This window comes from Lissotriton vulgaris, chromosome 3_1, assembly GCF_964263255.1.
Source record: "Lissotriton vulgaris chromosome 3_1, aLisVul1.2, whole genome shotgun sequence".
Classification (NCBI taxonomy): Eukaryota; Metazoa; Chordata; class Amphibia; order Caudata; family Salamandridae; genus Lissotriton; species Lissotriton vulgaris.
The window spans coordinates 1,919,182,053-1,919,199,396 of record NC_141689.1 but is presented as its reverse complement, the minus strand read 5'-3'; the positions used below and the strand labels follow the sequence as shown (position 1 = coordinate 1,919,199,396).

General features: G+C 45.0%; 1 protein-coding gene across 1 annotated transcript in view; it reads right to left on the bottom strand.

The window, feature by feature from the left end:
* The window catches only part of SMIM31 (small integral membrane protein 31), a 249,008-nt gene extending 232,613 nt beyond the window's left edge, over positions 1–16,395 (bottom strand). The window contains exon 1 of the mRNA XM_086962392.1: positions 16,140–16,395. The gene's annotated coding sequence lies outside the window, so the exon portion shown is untranslated. The remainder of the gene's footprint in view (positions 1–16,139) is intronic.
* Positions 16,396–17,344: the final 949 nt, after the last annotated feature.

The following is a 17,344-nucleotide window of genomic DNA, read 5'->3' as shown; positions in this document are numbered from 1 at the left end:
ATCTACATTCCTTGAAGATAGATATATCATCAAGGTATATATATATGGAATTAAGTATAGTAAAACTTTATTTCACAAAAATATCTGACAAGATATTACCGTCCAGATATGTTTGTGAAACATTATTAATGGTACAGCAAACAAATAAGAAGTGTTATGTAATGATCATCAGTAAAATTTATGAATATATGGGCCTTAAAGAAAGCTTCATTATCAACCTTTCTGCTCAACATTTATATCAGACTACTGCAACAATAATTTCTCAATATGATATCCAATTCCAAATGTATGCAGACAATATACAAATATACATTCCTCTGAACAACCAAGAAAACAAAGCGAACAAATCATCTGTTGCCTGAGAACAACATCTACCTGGCCTAAGAAGTAGGATCCAACCAATTGTCAGCACAAGTAGGCGAAGAATCCAGCACTATGACCGTATGAAAAACAGTAATTTGGCTAGCAAATCACTGAGGTGATACTGAGCAGAAATTTCTACCTAATGTTTCTAAGAAGATTGTTTCCTCTAATTCATCTTGCAAGCCAAAATAGGCATTTTTTTCAAGTTGGGTTTCCTTTACATTGGGTGCAATTGGAGGGGTTCCTGTCAGTATAGCTACGTAAGAGGCACAAGCTGGGGGAAAGTTCATATTGGGCAAGTGTGCATTTGCAATCACATTCCTTTCTACAATGTAATGTTGTGCTGATTGCCTACTCTTTTTACTTGTGGCATTCGGAACATGGGGTTTAGATTTGTCACGAAACCTTTCATTAGGAGATGTGGTTTTAGCACTAGGCTCAAGGCTAACACTCCTATTTCTCATCTCCTTGTTGGTGCTCAGTTCTCCTGTCTCGTAGCTAGTGGAGGGACCCTCCTAAGTGCGCACCCCCACCCCAAGTGAATGTGTTATGCTTGAGAAATCCACCTGGCAGCCTTCTTCAATCCATCCTCTTGGCTGACAGGTAGAGTGGTTTTGTAGAACTATTGACCCAGCATCCCCTGCTGCCAATACTTTCTCCAATTTGTGGAACCGACTAGGTAAGGGGGCCAGTTCTTCTTTAATAGTGGCTCTTAATTTATTGTGCAAGTCTGCATTCAAATTCAATGCCCACGGTGGGTAGGGCATATCTGCACTAGCAGTTTGAGGACCACCCCGGTTTTGTACACGCTCAACGCCCCCCCCTGGTCAACTGTGGTGCCCTCGCAGAATTTCTTTTTTTTGGGGTCCAACCTCGGTTGTTAGTTTACGTTTACAGCTCTTAAGCCTTTTAATGGCAGTTCTACCTTTGCGCTGTGCTTTCTTTGTTGGGACATCTTGTGGGTGTGACATAATGGGATCAACTAGCTGGGATTGAGTCGTGTTTGTCAGCGTGGTCGGGTCAGACGGTGCAATGAATTTATCAGGGGGTGAGTGACAACCGCCTTTCTATAAGCTCAATTTCAGTGTCCACCACCCCAATGGACCTCTGTAACATTTTGTCTACTGATGTTGGAGGGAGAGAGAAAACACTTGTGGTTTTACTTCTGCCTAGACCTACCCTCTTTCCCATTTGTTCACCTGCTACCAGTCTAGTCCTCCTACGGTCTACACACTGGCGCTCAGCGTCCCTATTCTACCTGTACACATACAGTTAACCTGTAATTGGGCAAAAAAACACCAACCACCACAATTAAAATGAAAGTCAGGATGGAAGTAACCCCTTATTTACTCCGATTTTCAAGGTACGCAGTCCGTTCATGGCCCCACCAACTCCCAAGTTCAATTTCAGTAAGACATCACATTGAACACATCTGGGTACTGGGGTAATTCAGACTAAATTACTGTAACAGCGCTGCTATTGGAGTTCCCAAGAGACTAATAGCAAAACTACAGAGATTGAAGCATCAAGCATGCAGGCTCATTTTTAACTTTATAATTCTGATCACAACACACTAGCTCTGAAACAACCACTCTGACTTCCAGCAGCACATAGGATCAAATTCAATTTACTTTGCACCACATTCAAGGAAAAGAACGGCATTCACAAAACATGTAGGTTTTACTTCCTTCCTGGACTTCAAAGCACCAATTGTGATCCATCGAGGCAACTTGATCACTTAATTCGTATTGTTGGAAATATGTTCCAAAGTGCTCTGAGGAACCTTCTATATCTGGCATCATTGAAAAAAGAGAACTCCCCCTAGCCCTCTGTTCAGTAAGGCTTTACTGTCTTAATTTAAATGCAAGGGACTAACACTCAAGTAACAGGGAATTGCTATATGGAATTTGGAATGACTACTCATAAATATCAATCCTGATTCAACTATGAGGAGATTCCTCACCTATCACAATCTTGTGTCCCATCTCACGTGGCACGGAGAATGGTTGCATAATTTTGCTGCTGCAGGGCTATAGATTGACTACCCATCACAAGGAAGGGCTTTAAAAAAAACAACTAAATAATTTAACCTTGTATGAGGAACACCACAGACACTTCCCTTCAAAGATATGCATATTTAACCCACTGCAGTAATACCTGCAGTATTATCATCACACCACCGTAATTTTTAGAAATATTTTGAATACTCCAGAGGGAAATTATTGGCAGTAACTTGCTTAGCAAACATTTTTCCTTCTGCAGATTTTTACCAGGATGTATATACCATGATCAATACAGCACAAATTAAGGTAAATGTTTGCTCACCGGTTTTGGTACAAGTGCCATGCTTTTGGGATGGCAAAACCTGACCAATTTGGTAATATTGTGAGTAAATAAAAAAGTGAGAGCTAACCGTCCACTTTAGTGAGCTGTAGAGGAAGAACATCACCTCCAAAGCACCCTTCTTGGTTCAAATCAACAACAATATGAAGTGGATATAAAAGGCCCTGTTCTCAATGGTGCCTGCTGGACCATGCTGAAATCGAAGCGGTATAAGACGCAGCTTGAACAGGAGGTTTGTTAATTTGATGTAGGCACCACAGACTCTAACCAACAACACTGGTAAGCAAGAGGATGCATCAGCTCAGTCTTCCCTATCATTCTGCCCTGAAAACCTTATTGTTTATTTATTTATTTGCGGGTTTATAACGCGATTGAATCCACTCCCGAAGGAGTATCTCTGCGCACCAGGAACACTAGTAGCAAAAGGAGAGCGAGGCCATCGTTCAATGCAGGATCAGATTAAGTAATTCAGCTCAGGTTAATCATGAAACAGAAAGGTTTTCAATTTTTTTCTAAAGATCAGATGGTCTGGGCAATGCCTCAACAAAAAAGGGAGATTATTCCATTGTGCAGGGCCGACCACTGACAGAGCTTTACCACCCTGCCTAGCTCTTCTAATCATGGGTACTCGCAGGAACACCTGATGACTGGACCTTAAGGAACGAGTGGGGACATAAGGGAAAAATTTCTCCGCCAAGTAAGAGGGTCCTAGACCATGTTGTCCCTTGTGTACTACACAACAAATCTTGAACTTCACTCTTTGGCGCACAGACAGCCAGTGGAGCTTTTCCAATAGAGGTTTGGAGGAGGATCTAGGTGGAGCATTAAGGACCAATCTGGCTGCGGTGTTTTGCACCACTTGAAGCCTGTCCAGTACTTCTTCATTGGCTGCTGCTAATAATCCGTTACAATAGTCGAGCCGACTAAGCACCAGAGCCTGGACCAAAGTTTTCCTGGTGGAGTCCGGAAGTAGTGGGAATAGCTTGCGGGGGAGCCCTATCACATGGAAACAGAAACCTGCTATATTATTTCCATATTGTTTTAGAGATAGCTCCTGATCTAAGCGAACCCCAAGGATCTTCACCACTGGCTTTGGTTCAGGAACCGGACCCAAATCTGTTACTTTCCATCTCAAAACCATTCTTATCAAGACATAGGACAGCACACATCTCCCCTTCTAAAATCTAAATGAACAGAATTACAAACAAACCACAACCATAAAGGCAAAAGTTGGAAATTTTAAAATGCGAATAACCTAAAAAAGTCAGAAATGTCTTCTTGGAAATACTCAACATCGTCCTCCATGTCAGTTATTTTGTAACGTAGGGTGCCTTTGAGAGTTTGGCAGGCGTCCCGCCGTCCACCATATTTACAGACATTTGCCAGTCTGGTGGTGATCTCAATGCCTTCAGAGGAGCTGCTGCAAAGGCCACACCTATAAGCAGTGCTTGAAATGGAAAAATAAATGTGCAGGTACTCTGTACAAGAGTACCTGCTTGTTTCTGAGAAGTGCAGGTACTCTACAATTAAAGGTATTGCATTTCTCTTGAGAAGTGCCGGTACTCTCCTCCTCAAAATAAAAAAGGCAGGTACTCAGTACCGGACAGTACCAGCCCATTTAAAGCACTGCCTATAAAACAGGAATTTCACAGATCAATGCTGAGTGCAAGCCCGATCCACTTACTGGGCACCACAAAGTTGCTGACATTCCAAACAACTTCCTGCTTTTTTAACCGCTCTTGTGAGGCAATCTTCCAGAATAGGTGAACATTGCTGGGCTATTAGCTTCATTGTTACCTCTGGGCATGACCTCCTGTGCTTGGGAGTATCAAGGGTGATATACAGGAGTGAAAGCTGGGTGGTGCCTGACCTGATCCCCGCCATTGTGGAGGGACTGCCCTGTCAGCTTCCGCAGTGATTGGCTGAATGGTGAAGCAGGGTCCTCAAATGTTGGCCGACTGTGACATGGTGGCCTCCCTGTCGAGGCTCCCTCTGTGGTTGGTGGGTCTCGAACTCTCATCACTAGTCTCTGGTACACCTGCCGTGGAGATGAGACCACCTTATGTCGTCATTGAGTGGGTCAAGAAAAAACAGGACTAGGATTATAGAAGTTTACCAGCAAGTAATCAGGGGATTCCGGCCCATGATTATCCACAGACCACACGCACACACACTAGCTACACACTTTGTCCACACATGATCTTGTTTTAAACCACTTTATCACCATTTTGCAACACATTTTCTGCAGAAAAATCGCACCTAGAGAAATCTCGATTTACAAAATACATTTCTTTATTTGGAAAATATAGAGAGCACTGCACATATTCTTTCCAACTTTTTAGAGTGCTGGAGAGATACCTGGATTTTTTTATGAACAAGATCAATAGAGGCCTAAGGGATGCAAAGCGAGAGCCTATATCTATTAGTTTTCTGTTGAACCCCCTTCTGATGTCGCAGATTTATTTGGCGGTAACTCGCTTGCATCGCCACATGAGGTTTAATTTGACTCGAGTCAAGCTGAAATGTGGTTCATTTCAACCGGTGCAGCTCACGGCCTAAATTCACACATAAAGCTGAATAAACATTTTTGACACGAGTAAACCCTGAAGACAGGGATTCGAATCTGCGCATTTAGATCAACTCACGACACACAAGCACAGCAGCAGGCACCTTCAAATAAGCAAAAGCCTCAAACCCCTTTTGCCAGAGTGGGCGTTGAGGTAATGGCAACCGAAGCTAGCTCACTAGAGAAAGGTGACAGAACGTGAAAGCCATAACCATCGAGGCAAAGTTGTGTCAGCAGTGATAACGGATTAATGGGGCATAACAGAATTCTCAGGGATTCAAATTCTTGTTCGAGTGTCTTTATAGATAACAGCGTTTTTTTTACATTTTCAACAGCTGTGTGCAAATAAAGAGGAAGGCTTCGTTCATATTCGAGCGCTTTGCAAAATGCGAGCTCTCGCAGGTACCAGCCAGAGCAGTGCAACTTTAAATAAAGCCTGGGAAAGGTTATTTTGTCCTTGGAAAAAAAAGATTAAGCATCCGGCTATCTCCAGCTCGTCGCGGTATTTGTCGCTGCTCGTTACCGGGATATGTGCGCGTCTTAAGGAGGCTGATAGAAAGTTGCAGATAATGGCGGCCTCAAGGGCGTAAAGCCACATAGACAAAGCATGTGAATGTAAACAGGCGGGTCAGTTCATTTGCGTCTGAGGCCGTGTACGGCAGTAGTAGCGCTGGACTAACAATGGCTGGATTCACAGCACATCAAACTCAAGTGAGGTATGTGCTGGTTTTACAGATACAGTACGGACACTGGCAGTGCAGGGTCACAAGTAATTCGGTACCACTGCATCTGCGCTGTATTTCAAAGACAACTTCACGGGCCTGGGCATAGTAACAAAGGGTCAATGTACTGCAAAGTGCTGCATCGCTGCAAATCCTGACGTTTTTTTCCCAGACACGGAGCAAGTATTTTCGTCTGTACAAGTGACATTCATATTGTGTTGGACAGTGCAGTGTGAAGTCTGAAATAGCAAACCTTCATATATGTTGCCTTAACTGTGTGTTGTTTGTACGTAAGAGGATGTAACTAACACAAACGTAGCTACAAGGTGCAATGTGGCAAAATATTACCAACGCATCTTGTTCCACAAGGAGGGTTACAGGCGATCGATAATGGAACTTTTCACCTATAGAGCCCTTCCCAGGGCTTGGTTTCTAAAAGAATAAGTGCTGGGGTTCAGAGTTTTGCTCGCACGCGGCTGGACCTATTTTAAGTCGGCGTGCCGAATACCAAGGCTGCGTAGCCTTGATTCCACCTCATGCCTCTTTGACTCCCAACCAGACTCTCCCTGCCCCTTTATCTTACTCTTGCAGGTTTCTGCCTTTTCCCTTTTGTCACGTTTTTTCCAACTTTCTCTTTTTCCTTCTTGCCCCCTATTGTGTTTTTCCTTCTCTTGCCCTGGGTGAAAAAAATCTGACGAGGAAAAAGAAGTGGCAGTCTTCAACAAGCATTAGAAATGCAATCGGGCTCGGATTTATTTGAGTTTGAGCTAATGGCATTGTAAATGCCAATGTATTGTTGCTATGTGTTATGGAGTGTGTTCATGTGGTGTGTACTGCCAGTAATCTCCTTGTGAGTGTGAGAATATTGCAACACTTGCCTGTGATGTCCTTCTTGTGAGTGTGAGAAACTTGCACCTCTGCTGCCTGTGGTCTCCTTGTGAGTGTAAGAAGCTTGCACAGCTGCTGCCTGTGATGTCCTACTCACTACTCTACTCTACTCACTACTCTACTCACTACTCTGCACTCACTACTCACTACTCTACTCACTACTCTAATCACTACTCTGCACTCACTACTCACCTCACTACTCACCTCACTACTCTACTCACTACTCTACTCACTACTCTACTCACTACTCTACTCACTACTCTGCACTCACTACTCTGCTACTCTGCACTCACTACTCATTACTCACTACTCTGCACTCACTACTCACTACTCTACTCACTACTCACTACTCTACTCACTACTCTACTCACTACTCACTACTCTACTTTCTACTCACTACTCTACTTACTACTCTACTCACTACTCTGCACTCACTACTCTACTCACTACTCACTACTCTCCACTCACTACTCTACTCACTACTCACTACTCTACTTTCTACTCACTACTCTACTCACTACTCACTACTCTACTCACTACTCACTACTCTACTTTCTACTCACTACTCTACTCACTGCTCACTACTCTACTCACTACTCACTACTCTACTCACTACTCACTTCTCTACTCACTACTCTGCACTCACTACTTTACTCACTACTCTACTCACCTCACTACTCTACTCACTACTCACTACTCTACTCACTACTCACTTCTCTACTCACTACTCTGCACTCACTACTTTACTCACTACTCTACTCTACTCACCTCACTACTCTACTCACTACTCTATTCACTACTCTACTCACTTGAAGAAGGAATTAAAATATTTAATAAATTCACTGTCATTTCACAGAAAAAAATTGTCAAAGGGGGTTGCTGAAATCTTTAAGAAAACTGGTTCTAAAGTGCTTTCAATTGAAATCTGTAAAGCGCCTTTTTAGTTGTAAAATTACTCATTTCCCTTTTTAAAGAGCGATCAGTAGACAAAAAAATTGTGTCAAATGTATTATAACTTGTTTGTTTTATTTGTTATCAAGTTTCACCAATCACTTTGGATTTTTCTGGTGGCCCTAAGCATCGTTCTGTCGCACTGTTTGAAGTGTTAGCCCATCCTCCAATGGTTGGTAAATTTACCCCTCCAAACATGCTCCGTTTTCTTTTTGTTTCCAGTTTTATCCAGTGCAAAATCAACCCTAAGGTATTGGAGTGCTTTACATGAGCATATACATTACACAAGGACACATTCATTTTTGGTAGGCACAGGGAGATTAAGTGATTTGCCCAAGATTACAGGATGTTGAGTCGACGCCGAGATTCAAGCCAGGTTCCCAATCTCCAAAATCGGCAGCTGTGGGCGCTGCGCCACATCCTCCATCCAAAAAGTCACTTAGAAATGCATATCCTAAAATCGTGTGCCCTGACCCCTCGACCCCACGCACACACTGTGGCACTCGCGAATATCTGCAGACAACACACAGCATACGGTCACAAGCTCCCAAATAAATGTAATCCTACAAAACAGAGGGTTTGATCCCGTGCGCAGCATGGGGACGCTAAGGCCAGGCGGCTGCTGAGGAAAGACAGTTGACAAGGATAATGTCCAGACGGCGCCCTCAGCAGCCGGCGGGCCTGTAACTCAAACCCAAGGCCTGCCTGGGGTGAGCTCATCTTCCAGATTTAGCCGGGGGGGTGGGGTGCACGTGGCCTCACAGGCTTCCTTCTAAAGGAAGAATGGGAGGGCAGACTGCCAGGGAAACTGCGGGCACGCATCTGTAACGTGTGTCTTGCCTTTTGCAGTTAGTATTTCTCGCAGCTAGGCTATGCACTGGCAGCGGAACAGGACAGCCATTCGACACAGTCTACGATTTTACAAAGACCCCTCGCGCCTGGAAAAAAATGGCCCGTACAGCGCCTGCACAGACGGTGTCCCTACTGTACCAGTTTCCCGTATGTAGAAGAACGTGGGAAGAAGCCTACACTGCATAGTCGTTGCTGTACCAGTTCTTTATGCGTGAACACAGCGGTCACCATCGCTGTCCATACAGACCATGCGATATCTGTGAGCGTGAGGGCAGCTAGCACAGTAGCGCCTGTGCCTCGTGTTGTGTGTGTGCCTAGCAAAGCTCACCTGCTGCAGGACTGTGCTAATTCTGCAAGCGTCATAGCGATACTGAAATAAAAGACCTCATGTTATCTCCTACAACGCACTTCTGCCATTTTTTTTCACATACTGCCTAAAATCTCTGTCCAGCCAGGAATAGTGATCACAGACATACCGTCGGTCTGCCAGGGGTCCCAGGCTGGGAGACAGCAGCCCATTAAACTTGCTGGAATGCCAAGGGACTTCATCAAACTCAGCTGGGGCAGGAAGCAGCGCCTGGGGCTGCAAACAGGGAATACGGCCTCTGCCTCTACAGCACTGGGGGATCCCTTAGAACTCAGAGCACAAAAGTGCTGGACATGTGTCCCTAAAGTGCCGGACTGCCCTCCGTGCTGCCTACGACCATGTGCTGACGACACGCATTGCTTGACGCGCGCCCGACAAACGCACTGCTTGATGGTGAACGCGCGCACAACATCTGGATTGCATTACACGGGCACTCTGACAGCTCCTAATTAAGATTAATCACTCTCCGTGCTCGTTCGCGCACAGAATATGCCAAATCGGGCACGCGTACATTACATACAGCCTATCACGTCAACGCTACTAAATACACAGCACAGCGAAGACGAATCACTAGGCAGATGCCATAAAAAACTAAGGAATGTGCCAGCCGGAGCCCTTTCTGAATTTTTTTTTTCTAAATACTAAAGAGCTCGCAAGCTCCGCCCCCACTTCGTGGTGGGCGAGGCCCGAGCCCTAAAAATGAGTGCTGGTGGGTCCCACCCACACAACATACTCACATTAAGCACTTCCCTTACCTAGCTCACTGTTAATTGCAAATGGTTAGTACAAACTACACAACTCAGGTTTGCAGACTGCCTTGTGTTTTGCAGGTGAACTTTGGAAAACAGAGGGATTGAGTTCACTTACCGACACCACATATAACCGCTAACTTCCATCTTTTTGTCCTGTAAGTCATGTGCTCGTCAGTTTTAGACATTTATGGCTTTAGCTTACCAAATATATTAAATTACTTCCATATTTTTAGACAAGGAACTCATGATTTCACAGGCAGTTAACTGAAGTCTAGGTGTGTCTCCACTCTGCATCAACAGACTTCACAGTAGGGCTTAATTTGATCCAGTCGTTTCCGGTGCTCTGCACCGTCACCAAATTGTCAACAACTGCACTGATGACAGTCTGCCACATAATGGTGATGTATTTCTGCTTTCAGGATGAACACAGCAATAGTGTTTATTCATTAAATATTGTTTAAAAGGGACTAATGCCGTCGCCCAAGCCAATCTACAGATTTGGGGGTTTGTAATAATCTGAATAGTCTCGCTTGTATGGTATGATGGTTGGTAGTTGTGTTGGTTTTGTCATTGGCAGAGCTGGAAGAGGCACTGGATGGTGAAAGCTGCAGTGGTCACCTGACAAGGGGCCTGGCATGTATTTTTTTTAAAACAAATTAAGCTGTAAATCACCTAGAATAATTCTGTCTTTCCTAGAGAAAAGGCTTACTAGACATCTTTTTCACAGGATAGGCTTGGTTTAGTCACCTGGGAAGTTCATCCGCTGCTTTGCTTTTGAAATTAAAGGGAAACGTGCTTGGCACTAATTTATGTGACAAGACGATCGCTGGCATTTTGAAAGACTAATCTATTGTTCATTACCCTTCCAAATGGATTAGTTTCTGGATTTTGAACAAAGCCTTTGCAGTACATGCTTTGAACAATTATGCACAATTATCTTAACCTGTGTTTTGTCACCTGTGTTTTTTTTGCTCTCTATGGGCAGATGTACTAAAGAACAGGTTGCAAAAAGTGGCTGCAAAGTGCATGCCAACCTTAATAAGCAATAAACAACGGCGGACCATAATGGCCACACTTCACTGCTATGTTCCTCTTGTATTTATCTGAAAGTGATGAGAGTTGGTGTGCACATACAACTCCTGCACCTGTCAACTGCAAAGCAGAATAGAAACTGTACAAGCGTGAAGAGGTGCACTCCCAAAGTGTCTTGTCCAATAAGTGAGACTGACCAATTCCTTTATGTTAGGCAATCCTTTATTTTAAATGTCATCAGACAACATGAGATACAGCCAACGCGTTTCGTTCATTTAGGAGTGAACTTCTTCAGAGCATTGATGGCTTGAACCCGGATGGAGAGCCGCGGTACTTGGTTCCCCAATTGTGATAAGTATAGGCTGGCAGAGCATAAAGTGTTGTTGCTCTAAATTATCATCCACGAAGAAGTGTGTGACTCAGGTGCCTGGTAAAGCATCCTGTGTGGGCCACCTTGATAAGGGCCTGGTGGCATGAACCTTCAGAGCTGCATGTCACGAACGTTCCTCTCGGGTCGCCAGTGTGGATAGGGGTTACAACTTATTTTGCAAACAGATGTGTCTGCTAATAGGTTGGTTCATTAAAAAAAGGAACTCGAGTGGGTTGCAAAACGAGCTGTCTAAGGAACATTAATTAAGTAGGTCACACATTTTGACTCACTCTAATTGGCTAAAAAGACAGGCATGTTGGTCTGCAAGAGTCAGCAGACCATCATGATTATCTTTGCATTTGAAAATGGCAAACTTTTTTTTTAAGATAACCCAATTTTGTTAAAGGAAACAAGACTGCTTTGAGAACACCTTTCAGAGGACCACAGAGCAAGTAGGCATTTATGGCCAGCCGTGGTGATTGAGGGATTTAATCTCTGATGTCCTGGGGCCCGGCCTACTATGGACTTTGAGCAACTGGGCCAAGTACCCCTTCAGCACTTCGCTGTTATTAGTAGTGCATGTCAGGAAGCCCAAGGATTCTCGGAGAGGAGGTAAGTGTACAGCAGACATAGGCTCACAACTCAAAATACATCCAGCAACCCCAATAAATTATTATTTTGACCAATACTTGCTTTTATGAAAAATGTATTTATCTTCCAACATAATTTACAATACCACACACCACAAGCAAACAAACACAGACTTCCTAAGCTAGACACAAAAGTGTTACCTGGATCTATTCTTGAGTATCACTCGCCCTTTAAGGATTGTGGTTAGTCCCCATAAACACATGGCAACATCGAAGCTTGGCCCACTAGTGAGTTCAAGTCTTATAAGTACTATGATCGCATTGCAAAAGTCAAAGTGTTCCGCCACCACAGTGCATCAGTCAGAGAAAGTTCCCCTAGGTCCAGATGACCCAGTAATCCGTCTTAGCCCCTTTGGCTGGAGTGACGGTTCAGATTCCCAGGCCCGTGTCTGTGGCTGGCTGGGATCAGAAGTCAGGACATTGGGGCCCTGGTGGGAGATGTCCACTGCGCTCTTCCGATCATTTAGCAAGTCTTTTTCTGGGTCCAGTGGAAGCTCCTGGGTGCTCCCGGCTACGGGGAATTGTATGTATGCATCCGGTATTTGTTAAGCATGAACTAATCACCCCTAGTGGTCTCGAGGCGCTGGGGGCTGTTGCGGAGATTAAGTGAGCTATTGCCCAGAGTCACAGGGTGCTGAGCTGCTGCCGGCACCAGGGATCCAACTGTGAGCCCCATACTCTGGAGTCAGCCAATCTGGCCTCTACACCACACTTTTCTCCTTGACAATTAGATTGTTGTTCTTTCCTTCATAGTTCACGTCCCACTTCTCATTCATGGCTGCATGCTGGCTCCTGGCAAAGGGCCCTTCCAATTAACCACAGCCACCTGCTGGCATATGGGGGTCGTATGAGCATACACACAGTGAAGACCCCATTTAAACTACAGCATCATCCAGGCAACGGCCCTCTTTCTGAACTAGCACTGCACAATGGCCCGACCTGTCATTCAGGTGTTGGGAACAGCACCAACAAGCCTCTTTGAGTCATGGCGCTGCTCAATGTGGTGGCCCTTTTCTCGACACACCACAACACTAAGGACGATGACCCTTGTTCTTCTTCGCAGCACCCACTGGTCATACGGGAGTCATGGGCAGCACCAACAATACCTCTGCCCTCTAAGGTCATGGTGTTGCATAGAACAGCTGCCCTTGTCTTGACACAGTATGGCATCAAGGGTGATAACTCTTGTTCTTCGCCATGGCCCCCATTTTGCAAGGGAAAGGAGTGACTTCTGCATACGGCCAAACAGCCTGATCTGTGCAATGGTCCTGACAAACCTGAATCTCACACTCCACTCCCAGGACCCGCTCGCCAGGATCCCACTAGACCTCGCTTCTCACAGGAAGTCTCCTTCTCCTCATAGGGTCCTCTGGCCTTGAATCAGGCAGAGGTTGGTGCTCTAGGCTTCAGGCAAGTGTTCTTGCTTCTCCGAGGTTATGTCCCCTTACCCAGGATGGTAGACTGGTTAGACGCTCAGGTGCATTTTTATGAGGGCTTTGCGTTATGCTTGCACCACGCAGCTTGGTACATTCATGACACAAACCTCTAAGTCATATTTATGAAGCCACGTAAAGCCCCTTTGCTTGGCTTTGAAAGGCTTCATAAATATGGAGAAATACAAAGCAGTGCAAAGTGCTCTGTTGCATTACTCTGCCAAGGGAGTCATTGCATGGGTGTTGCAATGGGCGTCCCCATGCAAATCCCATGTTTTTAATGCATTCCCAGATTTACCAAACCTGGTAAACCTGGGAATGCACCAAAAAGATACGCCTCCCCAGTTGAGTTGTAACAATTGAGAAATATCTTTTTTCTCCTCGCATTTTACATTTTCTTATGTGGGCTGCATTTTGCAGCGCACATAGAAAGAGGAAAACAGCTCTATGGATTGTTTTTGTGCAAGAAGGTGTCTCTTCTTCCACAAAAACAATCCTGCCTACAACCAAGGCATCCATGCACCATGGTTTAAGGGTGCCTGAGTTGGTGCTAGGCTGCTGAAACTGCTCCAGCCCAGGGGGAAAGGACAGAAATGTGCCGTATTGGACAAATAGGGCACATTTCTGTCCTTTCACTGTAACATAGGGCAGCACAGCAAGGTAACTTGCTGTGCTGGCCCGCACCACAATTCCTGTAAATATGCCCCTAAGTCCCCAGTCCTGGTCACAACAGGCAACACTCGTGCTAAGATCCTCCACACTGATGTATAGCTTCAGTTTGCCAATTTGGGAGTCTTAAGCCCCCATTTTTAAAATCTCTGTATTTGAATAAGTGGTACACCTGAATGTAAGCTTCAGTGATACGTGCATCAAAAGTTACAAACGTCCCAGCCCTACCCTTCATGGTCCCTTATCAGCCCATCTCCTTCCAGAGATGTGTCCAATTCCCTTTCCCCAAAGACCTCTTATTATAAGTGACCACACCACAAGTAAGTTGATGTTCTTTATTGAGGTATGAAATCAACGACATCCATAGCCCTGCCAGTCAAGAACAACTGCAGGAGTGCAACTTAGAATGTTGACAGTGAGAAGGGTCAAACCACCGGGAGCAGGGAAGGAGGGGGGAACAGAAGATACCAACTCAGGTAAACATGTAATTACAACACCTCTCTTTAGAATCAAAGAGCCCCTTTTGAAGTATACAAAAGAGCCAGGCTCCTCCTGCCTCCAGTGTGTGTCTCACCCAGCTTTCAGGAATTCAGCAATACACAGATTTGTCTAGTGGGGCTCCTCCACCGCCATATGCTCCTCCAGCAAGAACTGAGGTCCCTAATATAAAAACCACAGGCTCCCATGCACTGTACCATTTGCAGGCACTCATGTATCCTCAGCGTTCTACGCAAACACACATGAAGCCCTTCATGTAATGTACCACTTCCCAGGCACTCGTATACTCCTCCATGTACTGTAGTGCATTCTGGCTCATGAACATCCCAGTGTGGTGCACTCCAACATGCATGCACTGTCTCCATACACTATAGCACACACTAGCTCACATAAATCCCAGCGCTGTGCACTCAAACACGCATGGACTATCCCCCTCCATCTGTCCTGATGCAGGCCAAGGTTGAACTGAGCTAAGCACACTGCAGCGGAAATTACTATGAGTGAGCCAGCAGCCCCACAAACATAACACAGGTAAGAAGCCTAGCCATATGACTTTACTATCAAGGGTAAGCTGCCCCCACTGCGCTCAACTCAGTTCCTGGTAAGGGTGGCACTCGTCCATCCCATGACCAAAATTGTATAACCAGAATCAAGATATCACTGCAGCGGATGCACTCAGGGCAGAGGTCCAGGTCACCTATCATGAGAGGGACTTTTGTATCCCAACAACTTCTTCTTGAAAAACTTCAATGAGAGCAGGTCACCAAGAGCAAGCAGTGGTCACCTGGACCATTCCAACTTCCCCCCAAGCTGCTAAGTTGATTCCGAAAGGGTACGGAGTTCAAAGAGGGTTCCTTCCCTTTTGTGAATCAGTTACCACCCCAACTTCAGAGTCGGTAACTTTTCAATGGTTTGCGACTGGAATGATTGCAAACCATTGGTACATCAGGGTAAAAATTGTAGTCTGGAAGGAACGCCCACAACGCACCCTTTCCCAATTGTAAATCGTAATTCATTTCTACACCCATTTACTAATTTAAAAATACTTCTCCAAATCGGTAAAGGAGCTTAGTAAATCAACAAAAAATACTTTTTAGCACTCGCAAACACTTTTAATTATCAAGTTAAGGGGTTTGCGACCATATAAAAGTTTAGTACATCTGGCCCTAGGTGGGTGGCCTACTGGGCAAAATAAAAGATGAAACAACAACAGAAAATATTAGCAACGGTGTTTGTCATGTATTCAGTTTCCCCTGAGAGTATGAGATTTGGAAACATGTTAATGGCAACCTTCGCAAATGCTCAGAATGTAAAAATAGAATCCAAATTGGCCCTTTCCTGTTGTTAAGTCCCTTGTACACAGGAGGATCAGCAGGGGGTGCGTACATCCATAAAAATATTGCACGAATCATTTTCAACGCTGTTCACATTTTAAGAAACGTTCTTAAATCCATGTACTTACTTTACAGGGCAAAGGAAGGTTAGAGATCAAGAAAGCAGAGAGGTTCAAAATGGTCCAAATATTAATTCTGTAAAATAAAGAACTGAATTTCAAAGCAGTAGAACTGTGAGAACAGATGGATGGGAAATACACCGGCTCTCTGAAACAATTGCAATTCTCACAGTAGAAGGTGCAAGCAAGAGGTGATAAAGACAAACACGAGGCTGACCCTTTTTGCATACCTGATGATGCACAGCCGCGGACAGGTAGTTGGACTTTAATAGAGAAACGAAATCATCCTTGACAGGCGCTCCAGCCGTTCACAGGACGCTCTGGTGTCTGCCGGGCACAGCTCATTAACAGACAGGTATTTCCTTTCAGACGGCTGTGGGAACCGGCGGCTGCTGACAAAACCTTACACCGGGGGGACCGCGCCGTATCTCAGGGTGCAGAGAGAACGCCAATTCACGCTTGCCTTTAAACAGCACGATAAGTACATTTCCAAGCACACACTAGTGGCTGCAAGTGAATACTTTCACACGCAGAGTCAACAAGACGGCTCGTGCGACAGGAACTGTAAAGTTCAAGGTACAGCAGATGGTTTATGAACGTGTGACGTGTCCGGTGCCGACCAGGTTATTGCTCTTAGAACCCATTAGGCGTGGGCGAACAGAGCAGATCATTGTAAAAAAAAAAAAGTTTATTACCAAGTTGATTTGAGTAATGGAACTAGTGTTGTCGGATTCAATTTTGTTATAAAAATATTCTGCCGATAACAGTAGCTTGATTTGCCATTTGTCAAAAGGACTAATTTGTCCACGCAAAAGACGAACGTTTTCGAAATTACACCTGAAAAATCGTCACTAAGGCACTAAGGTTTGGATCCATCTGATGTTTCAGAGCATGCGAAGTGTGTGGAAGTAGGAGGAGGCGACTGCGTTGACTTGTTTCATGGTCAGTTGACTGTCCAGGATGATCCCTAGGTTACGTGCATGGTCTATTGGTGTGGGGGTTGGTCCAAGTTGAGTTGACCATCAGCTGTGGTCCAGGCAGAGGTGTTGTTCCCGAAGATCAGAACTTCTGTTTTGTCGGAGATGAGTTGGAGGTAGTTGTCTTTCATCCAGTTGGCTACATTGGTCATGGCGTTGAAGAAGTTGGTTTTGGCATTGGTGTGGTCATTGGTGAGTGAGAGGATTAGCTGAGTGTCGTCTGCATAGCAGATTATGTTGAGGTTGTGTGATCTGGTGATGTCTGCGAGGGGGTGCCATGTAGGTGTTGAACAGACTGGGGCTGAGGGATGATTCTTGGGGTATGCCGCATATGATGTCCTTTTGTGCGGAGGTGAAGGGGGAGCCGGATGCTATGTGTTTGTCCTGTGAGGAAGGAGGCTATCCACTTGAGGGCGTCTTGCTGTATGCCTGCGTTGTAGAGTCTGTTGATGAAGGTG